General features: G+C 41.4%; 1 protein-coding gene across 1 annotated transcript in view; it reads right to left on the bottom strand.

Annotated features, from left to right (window-relative positions):
- LOC109551098 (ALK tyrosine kinase receptor-like) overlaps window positions 1-27,928 on the bottom strand; it is a 696,955-nt gene that overhangs the window by 625,819 nt on the left and 43,208 nt on the right. Inside the window, exon 2 of the mRNA XM_019942470.2 lies at window positions 18,801-18,932. The gene's annotated coding sequence lies outside the window, so the exon portion shown is untranslated. The remainder of the gene's footprint in view (window positions 1-18,800; window positions 18,933-27,928) is intronic.

The raw sequence follows: 27,928 nt of genomic DNA, 5'->3' as shown, positions 1-27,928 counted from the left end.
TCAACGTTTTACAGTTTTCAGTGTGTAGATCTTTCAACGCCTTGGTTAAGTTGATTCGTTTGTATTTTTTTTTGACATGATTTTAAATGGGATTGTTTTTTATGCTTCAATTTTTTAATCCATTTGGACTTTTTTGGTAAAGAATTAGAGTCAAACTTTATTTTTTAATTTGATTCCTAATGGGACTCATTGAATTAACTCAGTATTTATTTCATAAAAAAACCTTTTCCCCACTGATAAGAAATGCCACTTTATTATAAAATAATTTTTTGCCTACATTTGGATCTCCTCCTGGTTCCCCCATTCTGTTCATGGATCCATCTGTCTACCCCTCTCCAGGAATATAATAGGTAGAAAGCTGTCCCCTCCTCCCAATTATTCTTCCTTTACAGAATTTACCTATCCTTGCTCCTTTATTTTGCCATATGAATTGTAGAACTCAACTAGTTTTTAAAAAACCCTGTTATTTTATCTATTGAGATGACTTAAAATTTACAGGTTAACATAGGGAGATCTGCATCCTCATAATGTTGAGTCTTTCTATCAAGAAAACAGGAGGTCTTTATTTAAAAAAAAAAAAAACAGGTTCTTAGTAACATTTAACAATCTCTTCATATAGTTTTTGCATATTCCTTGTAATGTTCATTCCTACTGTTTATTTTGCTATTGTAAACAGATTTTTTTTTCTTTCAGATATAGTTTCTAACTGGTTATTGGTATTATATATTGGGATGCTACTGATTTTTCTATACTCATTTTGTATATCTAACTTTCTTACCAAATACACTTGTTGCTTGTAATGGTTTTTCAGTTGATCCTCTTGGACTTTCCAAGTACACACTATATCACCTGCCAACAATGATAATTTTGCTTCTTTCTGATTTTTATACCATCTTTCCTTCTCTTACCAAGTTTTATTGGCTATCTCCTCCAAAAATAAATTAAATCATAATGACAGTAGTGTACAGCTTTGCGTTGCTCCTAACTTTATGAGAATGATTCTAATATCTCACCATTAAGCCTGATCTGGGATGTGCCTTGAGAAATACAACTTTTTTATTGAATTACAACTCTTACATTTCCAAACTCCATGCTCCCATCAAAATTTCAGATCCCCCCAATTAATCATTGTGCCCCCATCCTGCATCTGCCAGATAATGTGTGTGTGCATCTCAAACTGGAGGAATGAGTTTGCTGTCCAGAATCAGGTGGTAAACCTTGACCTGAGGACCGGAATAAGATATTTTTAAACATTCTCCTCTAAAGGGGATTACCATAAAGGAGGTAATACACAAGTTTCAGCTTAGGGTGCTGAGTGAGAAGTTAATATTGAGGCCTAACTAATGTTCAAGGAATATTTAAGAAAAGGAGATCATGCCTACAAAATCTTTGAAACCAAACCTATTCATATACCACTGATCTCTTTCCTGAACCCCCTAAGTCCTTGTCTGTCTCTGACTCACAAAGCATATTTCAGCCCTAGCCTCCGAGTCATTTCAGACACACTTTTTTATCCTGACCCCAAACCAACTAATTGTCATCCCTGTGCAGGCTGTAAAACCAAACCTAAAAGCAGTAATTCCTGAAGAACATAAGAATAGCCTGGGATGCCTGCTTAAAACTTCAGAATCTTGGGCTCCACTCAAGACCTGCTGATTCTTATGCACACCAACATTTGAAGAGAAGCACCGCCTTACAGTTCCATCACTGTTACAAGAGCTAATGAAATTCCCTCCAGGGCCTAGGAAGTCCAGCCCTTCTTCCTCAACTCTTCCAGGTCTAAGTTAAATCATCAGGCTGTTCTTAGAATTCTCTCTGTTTGCTCTGGCCACCCTAGGGGAAACAAACATTATTTCTAAACTATCTTGACCCAGAGTCTCCAAGGGTTCCCATGCATTTATTGGAAGATGGAGACATGCAAATCACTCCTGGGTAGATTCTAATGGACATTCTGAAAGAAGTGGGTAAGACATGTCCATTAAACCTGGGACTAGATGAGGTAACTTGGAACCTTCTTTAAAGAAGTCAGCCTTTGCTGTGATGGCCATGAGAAACTATGACAATGAGATCTTTCCAGCCATAAAGGGCATGTACCCAAAGCTCTGTATGTCATATTTATGAAGCAAGCTTGCCTCTAACTCTGCAGTGTCTCAGAACCCAGGCCTGCTCTTGAACTGCCTCAGATATTAAGGTTAACAGGAGCAAAATGGCATCTGCTGCATCCCCTTGTTGCCCCATCACTGATCTGCTGGCTCCCATTTTTGTAGGAGAGAATTGGTTGCCCTGTAACCACCTCTGCCCCCTTCCTGCTTCCTCTTTTCCCCCAAAGCCTGCTGAAGCTGAGCAGGTCTCATCTGCAGCCTGCCCGAGTTTATGGTCACAGGTAAGGACAACAAACCCTTCAGATGAACAGCCATATCTACAAACTGTCTACACTCACTTTGAAAAATGGCCTTTGAACACTGAGGAGTCCCACAGGCAGCTCCTGTGGTTGGAGTCAAATGTGGTGAGAAGTGGCAGAACTACTGAACTGCTTTTAAATTGGTCTTTAGGCAACAGAGTAAAGTTAGCTCAGCCCATTAAGGAACCCTCACTCAGAAGCTGCCCCACTGACATGCCTCCTAGGGCCTACGGGGACTCCACTAATGAATTTCCAGTTGCTTCCCTGCAAGTCACACCACATCAAGGCGAGTTTGCAGGGACATGAATGCATGCCTGGCCTACTGAGGGAGCCCAACTGGTGAGTTTAGCTTCTATCTCCAGCAGCATGACATAATGAAGGAAGCCCCTACGAGGGAAGCAAAGCATTTTTCTAACCTCTCTCTCCACTTCTTTAGAGCAGTGATTTTCAAAGTCTGGTGAATACAAGAGGTCTCCCTTCCTTCAGGGAATGATGAGTGTTCTGTAGACTTTCATCATGACATGGAATTATGGGCTACTTAGTAACGACTTAAATTGAGTTATCAAGGTTATTAAATGTTGGCGTTCATAAACTAAAAATGTACTCACTATTTGAGTTTGCAGAGGAGTTTAATTCAGTACCCACTAAAAAGTGAGGACACCTTGAAAAGCCTGGCCGCCTTTCCCAGCTCCTGCTAACTGTGAGTGCAATGCCTTAGAGGTAGTTGTACACCAACAATCTTCAGGAAGTCGGCTTTCTTATCACCAGGTATTCAGTGCCATTGTGAGTTTCACTCAATGCAAATAATACTCCAAGTGATTCTACTACCAACAAGATTACCACACTATTGTGAGCTGGTGAGGTTTTCAAGAGCTGCTACTTTTAATTTTTCAAAATATAAACTGCTGTTCATTTTGCTTCATTAATATTAATTTAGAGTACTATCAGTTATTTGTTTAACTCTATGGTGTATAGTGATATATGGCTGCATTAACAGTACTTTGGGCCTACAATTTTTCCAATTATTAAAGTTTAATATTAGTCATCTATATCCCTGTGCTAATTTGCTTTTATAAGGACACTTAATGTGTTATGTGCTGCCTGTGAATTTGTGCCATTGGAATAACTTGAACCTCTGTCAAAGAAAGTGTGATAAAATCACTGAGTTGTTTTAAAATCACAAGGCACTTTTAAGCATATATAGACTTGTGTATGCTCACTTTCTTCTTTTATAATGTGAATATTATGCAATATGTATTGGGCTGGCCAAAAAGTTCATTCGACTTTTTCCGTAAGATGGCTCTGGCAGCACTTAGTTGTCATTAATTTCATTCAGAACAGTTTTGTTAGATTGTATTGTGACAGTTGTCATATCAGTGTGCATCTAAAAAAAAAAACTTATCAAAATTGGCGAATTTTTGTATAGCCATTTTGATATTGAAGATGGAAGAAAAAAAGCAACTTTTTTTTTTTTTTTTTTTTTGTGGTACATGGGCCTCCCACCGCTGTGGCCTCTCCCGCCGCGGAGCACAGGCTCTGGACGTGTAGGCTCAGTGGCCATGGCTCACAGGCCCAGCCACTCTGCGGCATGTGGGATCCTCCCGGACCGGGGCATGAACCCGCGTCTCCCACATCGGCAGGCGGACTCCCAACCACTGTGCCACCAGGGAAGGCCCAAAAGCAACATTTTTGGCATAATACATTTTATTATCTCAAGAAAGGTAAAAATGCAACTGAAATGCAAAAAAAAGATTTGTGCAAATTCAACACCCATTTATGATAAAAACCCTGCAGAAAATAGGCGTAGAGGGAACTTTCATCAACATAATAAAGGCCATATATGACAAACCCACAGCCAACATCATCCTCAATGGTGAAAAACTGAAACCATTTCCACTAAGATCAGGAACAAGACAAGGCTGCCCACTCTCACCACTATTATTCAACATAGTTTTGGAAGTTTCAGCCACAGGAATCAGAGAAGAAAAAGAAATAAAATGAATCCAAATGGAAAAGAAGTAAAGCTGTCACTGTTTGCAGATGACATGATACTAAACATAGAGAACCCTAAAGATGTTATGAGAAAACTACTAGAGCTAATCAATGAATCTGGTAAAGTAGCAGGATACAAAATTAATGCACAGAAATCTCTGGCATTCCTATAAACTAATGATGAAAAATCTGAAAGTGAAATTAGGAAAACACTCTCATTTACCATTGCAACATAAAGAATAAAATATCTAGGAATAAACCTACCTAAGGAGACAAAAGACCTGTATGCAGAAAATTATAAGAAACTGATGAAAGAAATTAAAGATGATACAAATAGATGGAGAAATATACCATGTTCTTGGATTGGAAGAATCAACATTGTGAAAATGACTCTACCACCCAAAGCAATCTACAAATTCAATGCAATCCCTATCAATCTACCACTGGAATTTTTCACAGAACTAGAACAAAAAATTTCACAATTTGTATGGAAACACAAAAGACCCTGAATAGCTAAAGCAATCTTGAGAATGAAAAACAGAGCTGGAGGAATCAGTATCCCTAACTTCAGCCTATACTACAAAGCTACAGTAATCAAGACAGTATGGTACTGGCACAAAAACAGAAATATAGATCAATGGAACAGGATAGAAAGCCCAGAGATAAACCCATGCACATATGGTCACCTTATCTTTGATAAAGGAAGCAAGAATATACAGTGGAGAAAAGACAGCCTCTTCAATAAGTGGTGCTGGGAAAACTGGACAGCTACATGTAAAAGTATGAAATTAAAACACTCCCTAACACCATATACAAAAATAAACTCAAAATGGATTAAAGACCTAAATGTAAGGGCAGACACTATCAAACTCTTAGAGGAAAACATAGGCAGAACACTCTATGACATAAATCACAGCAAGATCCTTTTTGACCCATCTCCTAGAGAAATGGAAATAACAACAAAAATAAACAAATGGGACCTAATGAAACTTCAAAGCTTTTGCACAGCAAAGGAAACCATAAACAAGACCAAAAGACAACCCTCAGAATGGGAAAAAATATTTGCAAATGAAGCAACTGACAAAGGATTAATCTCCAAAATTTACAAGCAGCTCATGCAGCTCAATATCAAAACAAAAAACAACCCAATCCAAAAATGGGCAAAAGACCTAAACAGACATTTCTCCTAAGAAGATATACAGATTGCCAACAAACACATGAAAGGATGCTCAACATCATTAATCATTAGAGAAATGCAAATCAAAACTACTATGAGATATCATCTCACACCAGTCAGAATGGCCATCATCAAAAAATCTAGAAACAATAAATGCTGGAGAGGGTGTGGAGAAAAGGGAACCCTCTTGCACTGTTGGTGGGAATGTAAACTGATACAGCCACTATGGAGAACAGTATGGGGGTTCCTTAAAAAACTACAAATAGAACTACCATATGACCCAGCAATCCCACTACTGGGCATATACCCTGAGAAAACCATAATTCAAAAAGAGTCATGTACCACAATGTTCATTGCAGCTCTATTTACGATAGCCCGGAGATGGAAACAACCTAAGTGTCCATCATCGGATGAATGGATAAAGAAGATGTGGCACATATATACAATGGAATATTACTCAGCCATGAAAAGAAACGAAATTGAGCTACTTGTAATGAGGTGGATAGACCTAGAGTCTGTCATACAGAGTGAAGTAAGTCAGAAACAGAGAGACAAATACCGTATGCTAACACATATATATGGAATTTAAGAAAAAAAATGTCATGAAGAACCTAGGGGTAAAACAGGAATAAAGACACAGACTTACTAGAGAATGGACTTGAGGATATGGGGAGGGGGAAGGGTAAGCTGTGACAAAGTGAGAGAGTGGCATGGACATATACACACTACCAAATGTAAAATCAATAGGTAGTGGGAAGCAGCCGCATAGCACAGGGAGATCAGCTCGGTGCTTTGTGACCACCTAGAGGGGTGGGATAGGGAGGGTGGGAGGGAGGGAGATGCACGAGGGAAGAGAAATGGGAACATATGTATATGTATAACTGATTCACTTTATTATAAAGCAGAAACTAACACACCATTGTAAAGCAATTATACTCCAATGAAGATGTTAAAAAAATAAATAAATAAATACATAAATGTACCACAGTTATAGAAGATGTTAACATTAGGGGAGGCTACGTGGAGGTGGATGGGAGCTCTCTGTATTATCTTAATTACTCTACTGTAAATCCAAAATTATTTTAAAATAAAAAATTTGTTAAAAAAAAAAAAAGATTTGTGCAGTGTAGGAAAAGGTGCTGTGACTGATCCAACGTGTCAAAAGTGGTTTGCGAAGTTTCATGCTGGAGATTGCTCGCCGGACGATGCTCCATGGTCAGGCAGACCAGTTGAAGTTGATAGCGATCAAATCCAGACATTAATTGAGAACAATCAACATTATGCCACACAGGAGATAGCCAACATACTCAAAATATCCAAATCAAGCGCTGAAAATCATTTTCACAAACTTGGTTATGTTAATCGCTTTGATGTTTGGATTCCACGTAAGTTAAGTGAAAAAAACCTTCTTGACCGTATTTCCACATGCAATTCTCTATGTAAACGTAAAGAAAACGTTCAATTTTTAAAACAAATTGTGACAGGCGATGAAAAGTGGATACTGTACAATAATGTGGAACGGAAGAGATTCTGGGGCAAGCGAAATGAACCACCACCAACCACACCAAAGGCTGGTCTTCATCCAGAGAAGGTGATGTTGTGTACATGGTGGGATTGGAAGGGAGTCCTCTACTATGAGCTTCTTCCGGAAAACCAAACGATTAATTGCAACAAGTACTGCCCCAATTAGACCAACTGAAAGCAGCACTCGACGAAAAGCGTCCAGAATTAGTCAACAGAAAACGTATAATCTTCCATCAGGATAAGGCAAGACCGCATGTTCTTTGATGACCAGGCAAAAACTGTTACAGCTTGGCTGGAAAGTTCTGATTCATCCACTGTATTCACCATACACTGCACCTTCGGATTTCCATTTATTTCAGTCTTTACAAAATTCTCTTAAAGGAAAACATTTCCAGTCCCTGGAAGACTGTAAAAGGCACCTGGAACAGTTCTTTGCTCAAAAAGATAAAAAGTTTTGGGAAGATGGAGTTATAAGTTGTCTGAAAAATGGCAGAAAGTAGTGGAACACACAAAAGGGTGAATATGTTGTTCAATAAAGTTCTTGGTGAAAATGAGTCTCTTATTTTTACTTGAAAACTGAAGGAACTTTTCGGCCAACCAATATTTCTCACTAGCAACAAATTTATCATGATTTGTTTTTCTCCGATTCTTTTTTATCCTCTCCAATTCCTATCCATCACCAAAAGAGGGGATGGGTGGGCCATGGAGTCTTTTGTCTCACCCAACTGTACTGTGGTCAAAAACACTTAAGGACGATGGAGGTTCAAAGGGAAACTGCAGGGGAGGCCCATGGCTGGGGGTCCTGGCCTCCACCACTTCACTAAAGCACAGCAGCTTGCCTCAAATCTGAGCATACACTAAGTTTCTATGTTTGCAGAAAGAATCCTGCTGCCAAAAACTGTTTGAAATCTCTGCACTCCATTTTTCTATTTATGCAATACCATAGTCATTTAAAACAATGCTAGAAAAATCCAGAAAGTAAACACTACCTTGTTAGTTGTGGGATGTGCTGTATTTTAAGAAAAGGAACATGGAAATGAATAGTCAAAGCAATGAAAAAAAAGGTGGAACTAGGTATAGAAGAAGGTTTCATTCAGCTCAATTTAACCTAGCAAAGCACTCAGCTGGGTGTTGAGAGAGAATGGGGTGGGAATGATGCTAAGATGAATGAGAAAAAGATCCTAGATTTTTTGGTCCAAGAGAACAATGAGAGAAGTTCAAAAGTGACTATGATACAGAAAAGAGAGATGCAAAGGGCACGGGGGAGGGGAGCAGTCTAAAGGAGAGGGGATCACTTTAATTGTGAGGGATGAGGGAGGAAGCTTCTCCTCCAACCCTGGGTTGGCATGACTTAGTCATTCCACAGAAATTTACCACTGAGAAGGCACTTCGCAAGGCCAAGGAAAGGATACTGAGAGCTACGGATGCCCTTGTTCATCTCAAAACCAAGGAAAGTGATTTAAGACAAGGTTTCTCAAACTTGATTGTGCATACAAATTACCTGGTTGGTGGGAGAGTCTTGGTAAAAAGCAGATTCTGGGGAATCCCCTGGCAGTCCAGTGGTTAAGACTCCAGGCTTCCACTGCAGGGGGCATGAGTTCCATCCCTGGTCAGAGAACTAAGATCCTGCATGCCGCATCGCATGACACGGGGTGGGGGGGGGAAGAAGATCCTGATTCAGCAGGTGAAAGGTTGGTCTGATATCCTGCATTTCTAACAATCTCCCATGTGACTCCAATGCTGCTAGTCAGATACTTCGAGCAGCGGGGTCTAAAAAACCATGCCAGTCAGATGTTAGTAATACGTCATAAGGCATTAACTTCTGTGACAAATACTGCTACTTGCCTGCCCAATATCCATTCTCTTTTTATTTTACAATGAGAGTCCCAGTTTTGTTCGTCAGGGTAATATGCTCAGCTAAAACTGTTTGCTTCCCCAGTATCCACTACAGTGGTGTTGCAGGAAGGGGGTTACTCCTTCCAAGGGCCAAGAGTGGGGCTCTTGTCTAACACTTAGAAATGAATTGTCTAAGGAGACACACATGCTGACAAAGCAAGAGACTATATTGGGAAGGGGGAGAGCAGCAGGGTAAGGGAACCCAGGAGAACTGCTCTGCCACGTGGCTTGCGGTCTCAGGTTTATGGTAATGGAATTAGTTCCTGGGTTGTCTCTGGCCAATCATTCTGACTCAGGGTCTTTCCTGGTGGCACTCACATCACTCAGCCAAGATGGATTCCAGCAAGGATTCTGGGAGGTTGGTAGGACATATGGACTGGCATCTCCTCTCTCCTTTTGACCTTTCCCAAGTTGTTCTAGTTGGTGGTAGCTTTTTAGTTCCGCACTCCTTACCAGGACCTCCTATTCTAAGATAACTCATGCAAGTGGCTACTATCTTGCCTGGCCAGGGCTGGAGGTTTCAGTCAGTGTTTCCCTTAACAGTGGGAGTGGGGGTGACACAATTCAGACAAAAAAGGTGCAGGCAGAACTTTCTGGAGAAGGTAACCTTTCCCATTTAAAATGGCAAAACCTCTGACGGGGGAGATCTTGGTCTCTGTCTTGGCTTTCGGTGTCTTCTCCTTTTTCCTGACTGAAATATGGACCTAATGCCTAGAGAGGCAGCAGCTCTCTTGCCATCATGACATTGAAAACCACAGACTCAAGGTGGTAGAGCTGGAAGAAGCAGCCTGGATCCTTCATGCTTTGTGGACTCTGCCTTCCTACTGTTTCTTGGTGTCTAGGTTTGGGTTTCCACAGAAGCAGCCCTCAGATAGGAATTCAACTGTTGTTCATTTGGGAAGTAATCCCAGGAGATGGTGACACAGGGAAGGGAAGGAAGCCAAAAATGGTGTGTCATCTATTCAGTTACCACAGTGGGAAACTGGAGCTTAGTCCCACTGGTGAAGTCCAAGAGACCATGTAGCACACATACCAGAATTATCCCACCAAGGGGAGAGGGGGTTGGAGCATGTACCCATGAAATCCCATCCATCCCTGGGGGAAGGCTGCTTTTGCAGGGCATTAACTCTCCAGCACACTGGCTTGCTGTACACACAGGCCAGACATACTTCCACAGCCTGAAAAAACCCTCGGACCAAGATTGAGGATATTTTCAGTAGCAGTGAGAAGCATATAGACAGGCATCTGCTGCACCTGGTAAAACTCAATCCAGACTCTGTTACCGAGTCAAACACAATTCTAGCTGAAAATCACCTTAGGAGTATTCTGATTTTGAAAGAAGTTCTCACCCCTATCACAAGAACATAGAAGGCAAAATTATTTAACACTAAGTTATATATCTGTAATGGCAGAGTGCAAGGCAACATATTTAGAGGCAGGAAGCCTTTTCTAGCAAACTTTAAAACACACTATATAGGCAACTACATACTCTGCCAATGGGAGCAGGCAGCAAGCTTCTCCACAATGTGGGGATTTGATATAACACCCAGAGCTTATAAATATGTTACTCACACAGAATATTTTCCCACTTAGTCTAGATTTCATTTTCTTGCTTCTTGGGCAAATCAAAGAGACTTTCCATGAGTTCAGGAAAAAGCATTCTCCAGGTAGGGAAAGCTCCCATCCTTCTAAATGATTAGCATCCTTATGAATGACTCAGAAGATGAAATAAGAAGAAAGTTACTCAGAAAAGCACATGGCAGCAAGCTGAGACAAGGCAGAAATGTGAAGAAAGATGAAAAGAACGAGTTCATAAAGTTCTTGAATGTAGAAACCGGAAGTGAGGACACTGAGATCGTCTTTTATTCTTGTCTGAGCCCTCTGGCTGACCTTGAGGAGAATGAAAGCAGTGTGGGAAGGAGAAGGGCCCTAGCCTCAACTCCACTCCACTGCCCATCACCCCACTCTCTGCACAGCACCTGGGTTAAGGGTTGGCCACAGCCAAGGCAACACAGACTGGAAATTAAGCAGGCATAAAAATTCAAAGTTCAATGATTTCAAAGAAAAACTCAGCAGAAAAAGCAGCCATCACTGAGGGGCAGAGAGCAGCAGTAGCTGCAATAATACTGTAACCCCCCCTCCACTGACCTAAGGAATGAGCTTTGGGCAGGCAGGGCCAGAGTGCCACCAGGACAAAAATCAATAATAAAAACAAAAACAAAAAACAAAGAAAAAGCAATAAGCCCAAGCTCACGGAGGAGAAGGGGAACCGCTTTCTTTTTAAAGAATTGTAAGAACTTTTCATGGTCTCAGATATTTCCAAATCAGGTTTCAACACAGCCAAAGGGCATGCAATTAAGCAAATGCTTTTGCTACATGAGAGTAAACGCTTTACTTTCTTTGTTGTTGTATAAATCACAACGATGGAATTGTCCTTCTTGAATCACCAATGCAGGCCCCGAAGTGATCTTCATCACTTCTTTCTTAGGAGTGTGTTGGCCTGGTCTCTTAGGAGTTAAGACCTTTGCGAATCTCAGCTTACAAGCTTATCCATAACATGAGATACATCCATCTTTTCCATGTCTTAGAGTTGTTGTCAAAGTCAAAACAGAAAATGTATCATCTATGAGAAATGGCTTATAAACTGAGAGTACATGTAAAAGACTATTATTACTAACATTATGGTTGCCCCCTAAGCAGATCTGGGTTTGCTGTTTATACAATATTAGTGTGACCTTGGATAATACAATAGTACAATGTGACTCTGAGGATTAAATGAGATAGTATGTATTCAGACCTAGCACAGGCCCTCGCACATTATATGCTCTGTATGTGCTGGCTATTGTTATCATTATCATCATCATCACCACCACCAACAACAACAACAGCGCCACCCTCATCATCATCAACATGTCGCATTTATTTTAAATTATAAATGCCCCCAATTAGTGAACATTCTCTTGCTTTGATTCATGAGCATTTGCCGCTTGTGTTTCCTTTTTGAGCCAATCTCTAAGCCACCAAACAGCATCAGAAAAGTGAGAAATAAGACTTTTACTGATACCCTGAGAGGTTTTTCTCTTCCAGAAGATAAGTAATGAATGAATGTGAGGTTACTTTGAAAACCAAATAATGTACCCTCCATATTGTTATTACTTTTGCCCAGTTTTTAGTTTTGTCAACAGCACTCACACAGGTGTTGTCACCATCAAGCCTGGGAAATGCAGAAAAGGAGGCTGGACCTTTTCAACCAAGCAGTCATGGAGCAGATTTTTCATTAGCCCTGGAGCTAGTCAAAGGTAGTTTAGCCACCTGTGGACAACTCAGGTCCATCCCATCCATCACCCTTCCAAAAACTCATAGCACCACACAATGTGAATGCTGGAAAAGCCCTCAGCAATCTAGTCAATCCTTTCATTTTATAGATGGGGCAACTGGGATAAAGAAAAATAAAGGACTTGAACAATACCCAGATAACGAGAGGTGGGACCAGAGCCAGAACCCACGTCTACTTAACTCTCAACCCAGTGTTCTTTCACTACCTGGTGCCACCTCTTCTTGCAGTCAGGTGGCACAGTCAGAGCCTTGGCAGGAAGGGTGGCAGGAAGGCAGCTCATGCAGGTGGGAGAAGCCAGGAGCAGCTGGAAATTAGCTGGCAGCAGTGAAGATGAAACATACATGGAAACAAGCCCCAGGAACAGATAGAGGCAGGCATGAAACAAGGCAAGAATGGAGCAGACCTGTCCAAAGGGTAGGAAGAACAGATGGGAGCTCAAACCCAGCTGGCAGGGACATCTAGCCAAGCTGTCAGAGACAATTACCTGGGATCCAGACTCATGGGACTCGCTGTGTTACTGGTTCCACATCTCTAGGAAGTCCAGCTCTGACCTGGAGTGACCAGGACTGAGGGATGGACTATTATTCTGAGATATAAACGGTTGACTTTGGTTTCTGATGTTATTTTGATTATGAGTGTTCCAACCTTACCATTCCAAAGGGTCTCATGTAATGAAAGCTTAGGTCAAGGGTGGAAACCACAGGCTAACAGTAAGAGTTTCACAGATCTTGAGTACAAAAGCCTGGAAAAATGAAGCAGGAATTTCCTCCCAACCCTGGATACTGAGAGCATTCACCAGGACTGAGTTTCTGCAAGAGCTGACGATTAGGAGAATCAGAAGAAACTGGTCCTTAATGAAAGGAAATTTTCACGTTTGTCCCATGACTTACATGCAACTTAAAAAATAAATCTTAAAAATCAAATCCTTTTATTCTGAGGCAACTATATAGAATGTGTGAAAGACCACATTTTCTACCTATTAGCATTCCCTGAGTAGAATAATAGCTTTGTGGAGATAAAGAGGGCACTTGAGGCAGAAAATAGTGTGTACAATGGCACAGAAGTAAGAAACAGCACTCCTTGACCAAAGAACAGCAAAGATGACTGGAGAATGGGGTGTGTGTCAGACAGCAACCACAGAAAGGGTTGGAAAAGCAGGCAGAAGTTAGAACTTGGAGGGCTTTGTGTACTAGATGGGGTCCTTTGGACTTTATCACAGTAGATCCTCATGATGAGTCTCAAGCACAGTCGGTCATCATTATTCATACATTTGATATTTGCAAATTCTCCTACTCACTAAAACTTATTTGTAACACCCAAATCAATACCTGCAGTGCTTTCTCTGTCACTCACAGACATGTGCAGAGCAGCAAACATTTTTGTACACATTCCCAATGAGGTGAAACAAGGTGGTATTCTTTTGGTCTCAGTTTTCATACTATAAACCAGGGCCCTTTCTGCTGTCTATTTAGTGCCACGTTTTTCACATTTTGTGCTGTGTATTAGTGATTCCACTGTTTATGGTAGTCCCCAACTGCGCTGCTGGAGTGCTGCACAGCAAGAAGGCGGAGAAAATGCGTGTGTTAGACAGGCTGCACTCCGACGTGAGTCACAGTGCTGTTGGCCGTGCGTTTAATGTTAATGAATCAGTGATAGATATTAAATGTTTTTAAATAGAAACACACAGAAAACAGCGTTATGTATTGATAGATTAATTAAACTTTTGCGACAGAGGCTCACAGAAACCTAACTCTGCATTTCCCCCAGGAGCACTGATTCAGTATTCACTAATTCAGAGTTCTCATCTCCTTTACAGAACATAACTACCACGAATAAAGAGAATCCACTGGACTTAGCACACCTTTGTTTTATTTTACTTTTAAATTTCCATTTCAAAAATGGTGAACCTAAATCTCACAAGGCTGAGACTTGCCCAAGGCCCCATATCTACTAAAAGATGGAGCCAGAACTTGAACCCAAATGGTGTGACCCCCAACTCCCATCATATTTCTACTCTGAAACACTGAAGATGCTAAAATAACAGAAATGCAAGTGTCCAGTAGGCCAGGTCTTAGAAATCTGCAGTCAGCTACACCACAAAACTGAAAGATAATTCACTGCAAGTCTATAAGGATGCCTAGCCCCTCCTGGTTGAAGGGAATGGCCAGGTAAAGCACTAGAATCCTGCGTGGCTCCACCTGAGCTGGGCTTTACAAAGATTAGACTTATCAGTGGCTTGTTACAGGATCCACAGTTGGCAGTCCCTGGAGGAGCCCAGTGTCTTAACATTCCACATGCAGCAGAGCCTGGTGGCCTGGAGTCAGATAATAGCAGCCTGGTGTATGTACACTTAATGGTCCCTCCGGCAACTCCAAAGCCCTCCTTCTGCTTCCAAGTCCTGATATATTTTTAAGGAAGACTGAACAGATTATGAAGGAAATCAATGAAGGGCATGGTATTGTGAGGGAGCAAAGTAAGAAAAGGAGGCCATGGGGTGAAGTAGAACGACAGCTTTCTGCTCAGGCTGTGCTCCTTTGGGGTTCTTAGATGCCTGTTCTATATCCAGCTGGTCTGCATGAAAATGTAAACACAACTCGTGAGTGGTGAAGCGTGTGTGTGTGTGTGTGTGTGTGTGTGTGTGTGTGTGCGTGCGTGCGTGCGTGCGTGTGTGTGTGTGTGTGTGTATGTTGGGCAAATGGGGTGAAGGGAACCAAAATATCAGAAGAAAAAAAAAGAAAAAATTTCCCATCTGCTATATTAGTAATTGACCATCTCTACAAGATCCCCTTCAAATCTGCCCAAATTTGTTCCTTCAAAGAGAAAAAAATCAAAATTGAAAAGCGTCAAACTAGACAGCAGCAGCTCCAGGTTAATCATGGAGTTTGTCTTATCAGCCCCAGCTTCTCCTTCCAAGATTTTCTGCCCCCTCTCAGACGCTCAGGACCCCATGGTCTCACCCTATGTCCACCCTCTAAGAAGCATGGGATTTATTGTTTAAAGGCACCCTGCAGGCCAGCTAATCAGAACACGTACCCAAGGCAGGGATATACACTTTGGCACTATTAAGAGGGTCTTTCGACCTCCACTGGAACACTGTCCACCCTGTGAAGTTGTGGGGGAGGGCTCCTCTAATGACAAGGTCAGCAAACTACGGCCCACAGGCCAAATCTGGCCGGCCACCTGCTTTTGTAAATAGTATTTTATTGTCACACAGCCATGCTTATTATGTATTGCCTATGGCTACTTTCATACTACAGTGGCAGAGTTGAGTAAATATGACAAAGACTGTATGGCCTATAAAGTCTAGAATATCTACTATCTGTCCCTTTAGTGAAAAAGTTTTCCAGATCCTGCTTTAAATGAAATGGAAGGGTCTTCTTACATTACACTGAAATCTGCAATCTGCCCTGTTGGCCATCATTCTCCCCTGGAGTGCCATGGGAGGCTATGTCCTCTTCCATCAGACAGCTCACCCCTGTTCACCATGAGACAACCCTTTGGTTATGTATAATCAATCACTGTGGTTTGCTCTTGGTTCTCTCTTCCCTGAGATGGAAACCCCTGCCATATTCACTCACTGCTTGTATTTTAGAAGGGGACCAATGCACACCCATGCCTGATCATGCTCTGCATTCTAAGGAAGCTCTGTATTTCTCGTGCCCACTCCCTCCCCTCCCCTCTGCCCCAGAAATCTTTGGGTTCTTAAACTTAAGTACTTAAACATATAGTGCTAGATATAACTTGTACTTATTCAGTATCAATTCCCTTTACAAAGAACCTGTCTGGTGAGATTTGCTTTGCCTATTAATCAATTTGCAGCCCCTAGCCAAATGGGTAGGGTAACAAGCAAATGTAGACAAGAAGGAAAAAATGTTTGAATTCCATTTGGCTGGATATTAGAATCAATGATTGCTGTAGAGGAAAAAAAAAAGACCTTATAGACCAATTCTTTTACTTGCAGAGGAGTGAGCAGAGACCCAGAGAGCTTATAGAACTTGCCCAAGGTCACGAAACTGAGCAGTGGTGAGATTTAGACCAGAACTCAGGTGTTCTGACTCCAGGATCATTCTTTCCACTGTTGTTTTTATTTTCATCTCTCCATATGACTAATTCCATTAGAGCCATAGCAACAAATGTTTTGGGCATCTCAATGAACATAACTGGGATAAGAGAAGACCTGTTCTAGGCCATATTACCCTATATACAAAGATTCCTCTTCATCCCACTTTCCCCCAACTCTCTGAGGCTTTGGAGTCAGGCCTGCGACAGTCAGAAAAAATCATCAACATTTATATAATTTACTGAGCACTTACTATGTACCAAGCAGTCTGACAACTGCTTTTACACTGATCATCTCATTTAATCCTTACAACAACAAGAAGGTATTATTATTATCTACATTGTATGACTCAGAAAACCAGGTTTTAAAAGAGCTAGCTGAGTGGCTATTTGGTGGAACTAGGATCCCACAACCAGACAATCTGACTCCAGAGCTGGAGCCCTGTGGCCCCCATACTCTCCTCCTCCTGTTGTTGAAATCTCACTAGAGCTTATTTACTGCATGACACAGAGCCAAGTCTTTTCACAGAGGCATTGTTTGGTTGTCCTTTCCCTAATGCTCTTCATCTCTTTCTCTTCTTCCATTTTCATGTGCAGTCAAGCAATGATTTTTTTGTGCAATCAGAAAAGATCTATAATGGACCCATTACAAGTCTATATTTCCTTTTCCTGTTTCTCCTCTTATTTTTCTCTCCTTTCATTTTTTTCTTCTCCCTTTAATGGCTTACATCTGCCTAAAGTGCCCACAGGTATTCCCAGCTCAGACAAGGCACGCAGGAATAAGAGTTTGCTCTGCTTTGGATCCTGTTCTGTTAAAGGCACAGGCCACGCTATTGACCCTACCTCCTCCACAGCAGGCACCTGACTCTGGCCTGACAAACTTGGACCCTGAATTCAGTTCTGCTCATATTGGATCTTTCTACACCACACACTATAAGTGATGCTGGAATATAAAAAGAAAATACACTCCCTGCCTTCCTGGAGTTTACTGCCTGGTGGGGGTCAGGGAAACTTCCAGGCAAAGAAAAACACTTAATCTGAGTACTTTAGGATCAGCCAAACCCAGAAAGAGAAAGAAGGTGTGGGTTCATGTAGAGGATCTAACATGCATGGATCCTCAGTCTAGAGTCCACTGAACATGGAGGAATCCCTTGAGCCTATTCACGGGGTAAGACTAAGAGTCCTTTACTCAGCCATGACTCAGCAAGCGTTTGCACTGTATCTTATGCCTTTTAAATGTTATCTCATTAATTCTTTACACCGAACTACTGGGTAGGTAGCATTTGCCCCACTGTATAGATCTTATGGGCTTAGAGAAACTAAGTTCCTTGCCCAGTTTAGGAAGATAAGAAGTGACTCAGGTGACACTGGAAAAGTGCTTATTCTGATTTTCAAGTCCATGCTCCTTACCTCTACATACATTTCTGCCCTCTCTGGAGCAGTGTGATCTTCTCTTTTCCAACCTGAGATATACTGACCCATTATTCACTGGGAGCTTTTATAAGAGGTGAAGTTGGGGGTTGAATATGCTCAAAAGGGTTACATGAACCCTGAGGGCAAATTGTCAGGAAGAGCATGGGCAGTTGTGCCCTCCCAGCGGCATCCCCCCTCGAGAGGTGCTCGATGGCACAGCAAGAAAAGCACATGGTGTTCAAGGGCAATGTACCGTGTTTGTGTCCTCTCCCTCTGCCACACTTTCCAAAGCTGGCATTTCTGCAGGGCCCCTTAGACTGGCTCTTGGGGCCTGTGTCTCCCTCCCCACCATTACTAGGCCCCTGCCTTATGCCTGGATGTCTGGATGCCTGCCGATGTACAACAGGTGGCTCTGCAGTCCCTCAGGGCTCCCAGCACCCCTGGACTCCAAGCTGAGCTCCTGACTGCTGGCTCCAGCACAATCTTGGCCTGGAAATTACCAACTGCTTTTGGTAATGACATGGCCAATGATGGATAAATGCTGTACTCCTTCCTCCAGATCCCTTACTAAACTTAAGTATCCAGTACTTAAAAAACAAACAAACAAACAGAAACCCCGCAAAGCACAAAGTCAGCAGGTTTACAATAATTAAACAAAGCCCTGCAGGCAGAGCTGATGCAAAGCCCATGTCCAGAGCAGTGAGGGAAGCTGCAGGTTGGAGCTTGTGTTTGCACCTCCCTTTGGGCCCAGCAGCTGGGGCCTGGCCATGTGGGTTTGAGGACCAGCTGCAAGATGGGGAAACCAGGACTCCTTAGAACAGAAGCTAGGTGCTGAGACTAAAAGAGTTGTGTGAGGCCAATAAACACTGGGCTTGTTTTCCCCTAAAGGCCCCCAGGGTATTAGTTATAGTCAGAACAATCTTCTTAAATCCAACTCTGTGTTTTCTGTCTGCCAGTCTTATGTCTGAGCAGGGTTAAGTTCTGGGAGACGTAAAAGTTACCTGTGGCCGGCACCCGACACTTGAGAGAGCAGAAGAGTTTAAAGTCAGAAGAACTGGATGAAGCAATGTCTCAGTCACTTGCTGGTTGTGGAACCCAGGCACAGCCCAAATCTCCCTGAGCCTGTTTCTCACCTATAAGATGAACAAAAGATGTATTACACAGACATGAAAACCCTACTGTGAGAATCAACTGAGTTAATCTATGCAGAGGGCAGACATGTAGTAGGAGCTTAATCCCCTTTGGTGAAGACTTACTTGTTTATATGTCAGTTTTACATTCAGAAAACTATCAGAACACAACATTTATTGTATTGTAATTATTACTTTATAACTCCCTTTTCCTATTTGATTTAGAACCCCTTAAGAAGAGTTATTCACCAAATGTTTGCTGAATCAGTGAATGAAAAGATGGAAGGACAAGAAAAGGAGAGAGCAGTGGAAAGAAAGATTTTAATAAATATATATGGGAATTTCCTTCTAGCTACTATGTATTCCCCTCAGCACATGGATGCATGAATCCATTTAACAAACATTTGAGGGGGGGCACATTTGCTGTGTATTAAGTGTTAGATATACAAAGAAAGATAAAAAAGATACTCCAAGAAAAATGAAAAGCTCTCAGGAAAATTATGGTCCAAATATGAAGCAGCTGGCTTGACAAAGAATAGGAGATCACTGTACTTAAAGAAGAAATGAACTGGATTTTGAACAACAGACAGACTGAGTGGTAAAAGGAATAGGGAGAAAAGTCTTCTCTTAACAAGAAAAATGTACAATTCATAACTTTAGGATAGGGGTTGAGGAGGGGCAAGCACAAGAAAGGCAAAATCCAAATATGAAATCAGCTTAAATACGACATGATTTGGAGCAAGTGGTGGAATGTAATAAAGAAATCCATCTGAGGATTTTCCCCTTAAGATGTACAAGAGGAAAGATATTGCAACTACAGAGAAAGATTGGTAACTGGAGCATAGTATTGTACTTGGCTCTGCAATGAACAGTCAGCACCTCCTCATAAATAACCTCAAAGCTTTGTGTTGGCTTCCACTTTTGGAATCAACTTAGAGTTAAGGCAAAGAAAACTTAATTATAATTCCAAAACATCATGTAGATACTCTCAACTTTAGCAATGTATGATTCAGCTCACAGAAATTGAGAGGTGAGGGAATAGGAAGTAAAGGGAGGCGTAATGAATACCCCAGAAGATATGTATTCTTTATTGTCAGAGGTATATTTCAAGGGATATCTGGATCAAAGGTAAATATATATGTAATTTTGTTATATATTACCAAATTCCCTCTATAGGAGTTGTACCATTTCACATTCCTACCAGCAATGAATGAGAGTTCCTGTTTTCCAGTCCTAATTCCGAAGGATAAAAAATGGTATCTCAGTATAATCTTAATTTTAATTTCTCTTATTATGAGTCAAGTTGCATGAATTTTTTATCATTGAAAAGTTTCTTCTAATTTCGATGTAGTCAAATTTATCTTTTCTGTTATTAAATCTGGATTTTACAGTCAAAGTTCAAAGCAGAATTAATAAGAATATACACAAGTCACAGCAGATTTTGCCCATGTTTTATTCTAGCACTTGTGTGGTTTTGTTTTTCATATTCAAGTCTCTGATCCATTTGGATTCCTGAAATAAATCCCATGTGGTCACTGAGCATAATCCTTTCTATGTTGCTGGATTTAGTTTAAGAATTTTTGCATTTATTTTCATGAAGACTAATGCTCTGTAGTTTTCTTTCCTTGTGATATCATTGTCTGGCTTTGGTGTCAAGATAATACTGGCCCCAAAGAATGAGCTGAGAAGAGCTCTTTTGTCTATTTTCTGAAAATGTTTGTGTAAGATTGGCATATATTTGATTCATATATGTGAATTCATTCAACTAGGCCTGGGCTTTTCTTTGTGGGATGATACTAATCAGAATTTTTTACTCATTGTATGCCTATTCAAATTTTCTATTTATTCTTGAGTCAGTTTTGATATTTTTGTGTCTGTCTCGGAATTTGCTCATTTTATAGAAATTATTGAATTTGTTAGCATAAAGTGATTTATAATATTCTCTTATAATTACATTCATTACATATAGCGATGTCCCTTTTTCATTCCTAATATTGGGCAATTTGTGTTTTCTCTCTTTTTCTATGTCAGTATAGCTAAAGGTTTGTCTTTTTAAAACTCTTTTTTTTGTTTGTTTTTTTGTTTTTTGTTTTTGCGGTACACGGGCCTCTCACTGTTGTGGCCTCTCCCGTTGCAGAGCACAGGCTCCAGACGTGCAGGCTCAGCGGCCATGGATCACAGGCCCAGCCGCTCCGCGAGATGTGGGATCTTCCCGGACCGGGGCACGAACCGCGTTCCCTGCATCGGCAGGCAGACTCGCAAGCACTGCGCCACCAGGGAAGCCCAAGCCCCGGTAAATTTAAGAAAATTGAAATCATATCAAGTATCTTTTCCAACCACAACACTATAAGAGTAGAAATCAACTACAGGGAAAAAACTGTAAAAAATACAAACACATGGAGGCTAAACAATACACTACTAAATAACCAAGAGATCACTGAAGAAATCAAAGGGGAAATCAAAAAATAACTAGAAACAAAAGACAATGAAAACACAATGACCCAAAAGCTATGGGATGCAGCAGAAGCAGTTCTTTGAGGGAAGTTTATAGCAATACAATACTACCTCAAGAAACAAGAAAACTCTCAAATAAAGAACCTAAATTACACCTAAAGCAATTAGAGAAAGAAGAACAAAAAAACCCCAGAGTTGGCAGAGGAAAGAAATCATAAAGATCAGATCAGAAATAAATGAAAAAGAAATGAAGGAAACAATAGCAAAGATCAATAAAACTAAAAGCTGGTTCTGTGAGAAGATAAACAAACTGACAAAGTATTAGCCAGAATCATGAAGAAAAAAGGGAAAAGACTCAAATCAATAGAATTAGAAATGTAAAGGAGAAGTAACAACTGACACTGCAGAAATACAAAGGATCATGAGAGATTACTACAAGCAACTATATGCCAATAAAATGGACAACCTGGAAGAAATGGAGAAATTCTTAGAAAAGCACAATGTTCTGAGACTGAACCAGGAAGAAATAGAAAACATAAACAGACCAATCAGAAGCACCGAAGTTGCGACTGTGATTAAAAATCTTCCAACAGGGGCTTCCCTGGTGACGCAGTGGTTGAGAGTCCGCCTGCCGATGCAGGGGATACGGGTTCATGCCCCGGTCCGGGAGGATCCCACATGCCACGGAGCTACTGGGCCCGTGAGCCATAGCCGCTGACCCTGTGCGTCTGGAAGCTGTGCTCCGCAATGGGAGAGGAGGCCACAACAGTGAGAGGCCCGTGTACCGAAAAAAAAAAAATCTTCCAACAAACAAAAGCCAAGGACCAGATGGCTTCACAGGCAAATTCTATCAAACATTTAAAGAACAGCTAACACCAATCCTTCTCAAACTCTTCCAAATACAGCAGAAGGAAGAACACTCCCAAACTCATTCTACCAGGCCACCATCACCCTGATACCAAACCCAGACAAAGATGTCACAAAGAAAGAAAACTACAGGCCAGTATCACTGATGAATATAAATGCAAAAGTCTTCAACAAAATACTAGCAAACAGAATCCAACAGCACATTAAAAGGATCATACACCATGATCAAGTGGGGTTTATCCCAGGAATGCAAGGATTCTTCAATATACGCAGATCGGTCAATGTGATACACCATATTAACAAACTGAAGGAGAAAAACCATATGATCATCTTAATAGATGCAGAAAAAGCTTTTGACAAAATTCAACACCCATTTATCATAAAAACCCTCCAGAAAGTAGGCATAGAGGGAACTTATCTCAACATAATAAAGGCCATATATGACAAACCCACAGCCAACCTCATTCTCAATGGTGAAAAACTGAAATCATTTCCACTAAGATCAGAAACAAGACAAGATTGCCCACCATCACCACTATTATTCAGCATAGTTTTGGAAGTTTTAGCCACAGTAATCAGAGAAAAAAAAAAAAGGTATCCAAATTGGAAAAGAAGAAGTAAAACTGTCACTGTTTGCAGATGACATGATACTATACATAGAGAATCCTAAAGATGCTACCAGAAAACTACTAGTACTAATCAATGAATTTGGTAAAGCAGCAAGATACAAAATTAATGCACAGAAATCTCTTGCATTCCTACACACTAATGATGAAAAATCTGAAAGAGAAATTAAGGAAACACTCCCATTTACCACTGCCACAAAAAGAATAAAATGCCTAGGAATAAACCTACCTAAGGAGACAAAAGACCTGTATGCAGAAAAGTATAAGACACTGATGAAAGAAATTAAAGATGATACAAACAGATGGAGAGATATACCATGTTCTTGGATTGGAAGAATCAACATTGCGAAAATGACTATACTACCCAAAGCCATCTACAGATTCAATGAAATCCCTGTCAAACTACCAATTGCATTTTTCACAGAACTAGAACAAAAAACTGTGCAATTTATATGGAAACACAAAAGACCCCGAATAACCAAAGCAATCTTGTGAAGAAAAATGGATCTAGAGGAATCAGGTTCCCTGACTTCAGACTATACTACAAAACTACAGTAATCAAGACAGTATGGTACTGGCACAAACACAGAAATATAGATCAATGGAACAGGATAGAAAGCCCAGAGATAAACCCACACACCTATGATCACCTTATCTTTGTTAAAGGAGGCAAGAATATACAATGGAGAGAAGACAGCCTCTTCAATAAGTGATGCTGGGAAAACTGGACAGCTACGTGTAAAACAATGAAATTAGAACACTCCTTAACACCATACACAAAAATAAACTCAAAATGGATTAAAGACCTAAATGTAAGGCCAAACTAAAACTCTTAGAGGAAAACATAGGCAGAACACTCTATGGCATAAATCACAGCAAGATCCTTTTTGACACACCTCCTAGAGGAAGGGAAATAAAAACAAAAATAAACAAATGGGACCTAATTAAACTTACAGGCTTTTGCACAGCAAAGGAAACCATAAACAAGATAAAAAGCCAACCTCAGAATGGGAGAAAATATTTGCCAACGAAGCAACTGACAAAGGATTAATCTCCAAAATATACAAGCAGCTCATGCAGTTCAAAATTAAAAAAAACAAACAACCCAATTCAACAATGGGCAGAAGACCTAAACAGACATTTCTCCAAAGAAGACACACAGATTGCCAACAAAGACCTGAAAGGATGCTCAACATCACTAATCGTTAGAGAAATGCAAATCAAAACTACAATGAGGTATCACCTGACACCAGTCAGAATGGGCATCATCAGAAAGTCTACAAACAATAAATGCTGGAAAGGGTGTGGAGAAAAGGGAACCCTCTTGCACTGTTGGTGGGAACGTAAATTGACACAGCCACTATGGAGAACAGCATGGAGGTTCCTTACAAAACTAAAAATAGAACTACCCTACGACCCAGCAATCCCACTACTGGTCATATACCCTAAGAAAACCATAATTCAAAAAGAGTCATGTACCACAATGTTCATTGCAGCACTATTTACAATAGCCAGGACACGGAAGCAACCTAAGTGCCCACTGACAGATGAATGGATAAAGAAGATGTGGCACATATATACAATGGAATACTACTCGGCCATGAAGAGAAACAAAATTGAACTATTTGTAGTGAGGTGGATGGACCTAGAGTCTGTCATACAGAGTGAAGTAAGTCAGAAAGAGAAAAACAAATACCATATGCTAACACATATGTATGGAATCTAAAAACAAAAAAAGAAAGGTTCTGAAGAACCTAGGGGCAGGACAGGCATAAAGACGCAGATGTAGAGAATGGACTTTAGGACATGGCGGGCGGGGAGGGTAAACTGGGATGAAGTGAGAGAGTAGCACTGACAAACATACACTGCCAAATGTAAAACAGCTAGCTAGTGGGAAGCAGCTACATAGCATAGGGAGATCAGCTCGGTGCTTTGTGACCACCTAGAGTGGTAGGATAGGGAGAGTGGGAGGGAGACACAAGAGGGAGGGGATATGGGGATATATGTATATGTATAGCTGATTCACTTTGTGATACAGCAGAAACTAACACACCATTGTAAAGCAATTATACTCCAAGAAAGATGTCAAAAAATAAAATAAAATAAGTATTCACCCACATAATTACTTTCCTTTATTGGAGTCTAAACTTGCACTTGCAGTTGATTAAGGATTCTATATTTTACAACTTTTGATATGATGCATTTATTCCCTCTGCTTTGTAATGTATCCCCACTAAAACTTGTTCAAGGTAAGTGTGACATTTTTAAGACATGATTTTTAAGTGGTATCTGTGTGCAAATTATATTAGCACTTCCACATTGAATTGTTTTTATTTTAATGCATAGTGTCAAACAGATAAATACGTAATTTGTATTCTTGGGAGTAGAGAGAGTGGTATTAAAATTATCAATATAATAACATGCTTAAAATCTGAAGTTCAAGGAAAGTTATGAATATATGTTGGCGTTTTATCTCATAAAGTCATTTTCATCTTAAAGCTGGTCTTGGAATTTCTGTATCAAATAAAATATGTCAGTACCTCCCTTAAAGAGTAGACAGCCTAAAGGTAGAAGATGGAAGGCGACAAGAAAAGAAAACCAGCCCTATTTTAACATTCTCCTTTCTTCTTACCTTGTTGGTTTTCCTCTGTAAGTTCTGCCAACCTGGTTCCTTGACTCTGCATTAACTATGATATACATTTTTATGACTGTTTACAATTTACAAAACACTTTCACATTCATCTCATTTAATTTTAGTCTCACAAGACTCCCAGGATATCTGGAAAACAGTTCTTTTTGTACCAATTCTTCAGAAGATGAAACAGGCTCTGTGGAGTAACTGATTACCCAAGCTGCCTGGCTGAGTGGGGATCAGAGCTCTTTTCGTTCCCCTACTAGCCTTCCCAGCACTCATATTATATCAGACGCTGACATCCTGGCCTAGCCACCTTTTAGGGTCTCTCTGAGTACCTTCCCTAGGAGCAGATGAGACCTCTGGTGAAGTTGCCTGGAGCAGCTGACTCCCTTAGGAAGAGTATGGACTACAGTCAGAAGACCTAAATTCTGATTCTAGTCTTGGCCCTGCCTGATTCACTTAGCAACATCAGGCCCTTTACTCATCTTGTCTAGGCCTCAGTTCCCCCATCTATAAACTGGGGATATAAATGTGCCCTGACCACCTCACAGGCAAACTATGGAACTCGACATGATACATATATAACATATATGAAAATAGTTTCCAAAGCAGTGGTTTCATTTCACTGTGTCTCACAGACCCCTGGAGACGCCCTCTTTCAAGGTCTATGTCTTGGGACCTCATCATCCTTCGGAGTCAGTGCAAGTCCCCAGGGGTCCAGCCAGGCACAGGACCTTGTGGGGAGAGAAAGTGCATTGTTGTTGCCCTGACCCTCCCCCAGGGATGACTAAGGAGGCTGCTCCTGGAGGGGCCCTTCCTGCCCTGTCAGTCCAGCTTGCCAGTGGCTGCCCAGTTACATCATGGATCTGGTCTCCCCGAGTGTCCCTGCCTCAGCCATGGGTGGGGGGGCAGAGTTACATGACCTGATCTGATGAGAGCCACAGCTCTGAGGTGCTGGAAGCCAGCCCAGTGCACGCCCCCACGGAGCCTGCCGGGGCAGCTAAGACTGAGAGGAGGGGAGGTAGGGCGCAGCAAGTGCAGATGCAAGCAGCAGCTGTTCCTCCAGCTCCTGTTCCCGGCCCCAGGGGTCTGCTTCCCCATCCTCCTGACCTCCTCAGGATGGAGTCCACTGTGTTCTGCGCTCATTACATGTTTACCTGGGTAAAGCTTCAAACCCTGGATTAGGCAGGTCCTGGCTGGGAAAATCTGCACTGCTAATGAGGGACAGCCAAGCAGTGGGGAGAGGGGCAGTGGATTAAGAAGTCGTCCTGGATCCAGAGCTACAACAGCAGCCCTGGGAGAGTAGAGGAGGCTGGGGATCAGGGAAGCCCTGAGTTGGGAGAGGGGGGCAGGAGAGGGCCCCTGCACTTGGTACATAGTTTTCAGATGTGCTTCTAAGGCTTTACACAAGTGAGGCTCACCACGTATAGGGAGGGAGAGGCACCTGCCACGAGGCTCCCTGCATTTTCATAATGGCTAGAGGATCAAGCCCAGAGACAGGAGGTGTCTGCAGGGTTCAGCAGGCCTGTTGGTAGAGCTGGAGGAGTTGCTGTCTGCTGCAGGGAGCCCCAGCCTTTGGAAGATTTTCATTGTCATCTGTCTAAAGTGTTTTAATAAGGTAATAATACTGCCGGTAATGGCTGGCATTGATGGATACTAAGCATTGCACAGCTAAACCATGTGCACGCAGTATTTCATTTAATCTTCAAAATGATTCTATAAAGCAGGGGCAATGAGAAAACTGAGGCTCACCTATGCAACTTGGCATAGCCTGTAATTACGTGACGCAAAGCTCTGAACTAGGGATGGAGTCTGACTTCAGAGCCTGTACTCCTAAACAGCCTGCTGTTCTGAACTGACTCCCAGACATGAACAGACTCTATTAAATTACATCTGAGGACTCTTTTAAGGAGAATGCCAAAAATATGTCTATTGAGCACCTACTTTGTGCTAAGCATTTCACATTTATTACCTCGTATTCCTCATGACAATCCTATGAGATACTCTTCTCTCCAGTTTACAGATTAGAAAACTGAGACTCAGGGATGGTAAGTGATTCACTCAAGTTATGAATCTGGGATCCAAACCCAGGTCTGTCTGACTCTAGGGTCCATCCTCTTTCCACCAGGCTGATCTGGATGTGTTTATTTGTGATTCTCACTCAACTTCAGGGGCTCCTCATTAAAAAGAGAAGAAGCCCCTGGAGAAGCTATAGGATTATGGGGGAAAGGGATCATAAGTTCAGGGTGGGAAGTATCATTCCAGAAAGGTTTCTACAAATCCCCAAATCCTGAGAGTTACTGATCCACATTTTGAGAATCTTGGTTTCAGAGCCATTAACCCCGAGCTCCCTGAGATATAAAGTCACATGTTTTTGAAAAGTCTTGAAGGGGAAAACATCAGACCAAGAGTCAAAA

This window comes from Tursiops truncatus, chromosome 14, assembly GCF_011762595.2.
Source record: "Tursiops truncatus isolate mTurTru1 chromosome 14, mTurTru1.mat.Y, whole genome shotgun sequence".
Classification (NCBI taxonomy): Eukaryota; Metazoa; Chordata; class Mammalia; order Artiodactyla; family Delphinidae; genus Tursiops; species Tursiops truncatus.
Note: the sequence above shows the minus strand (reverse complement) of the source record. Positions and strands in the feature narration are given on the sequence as shown.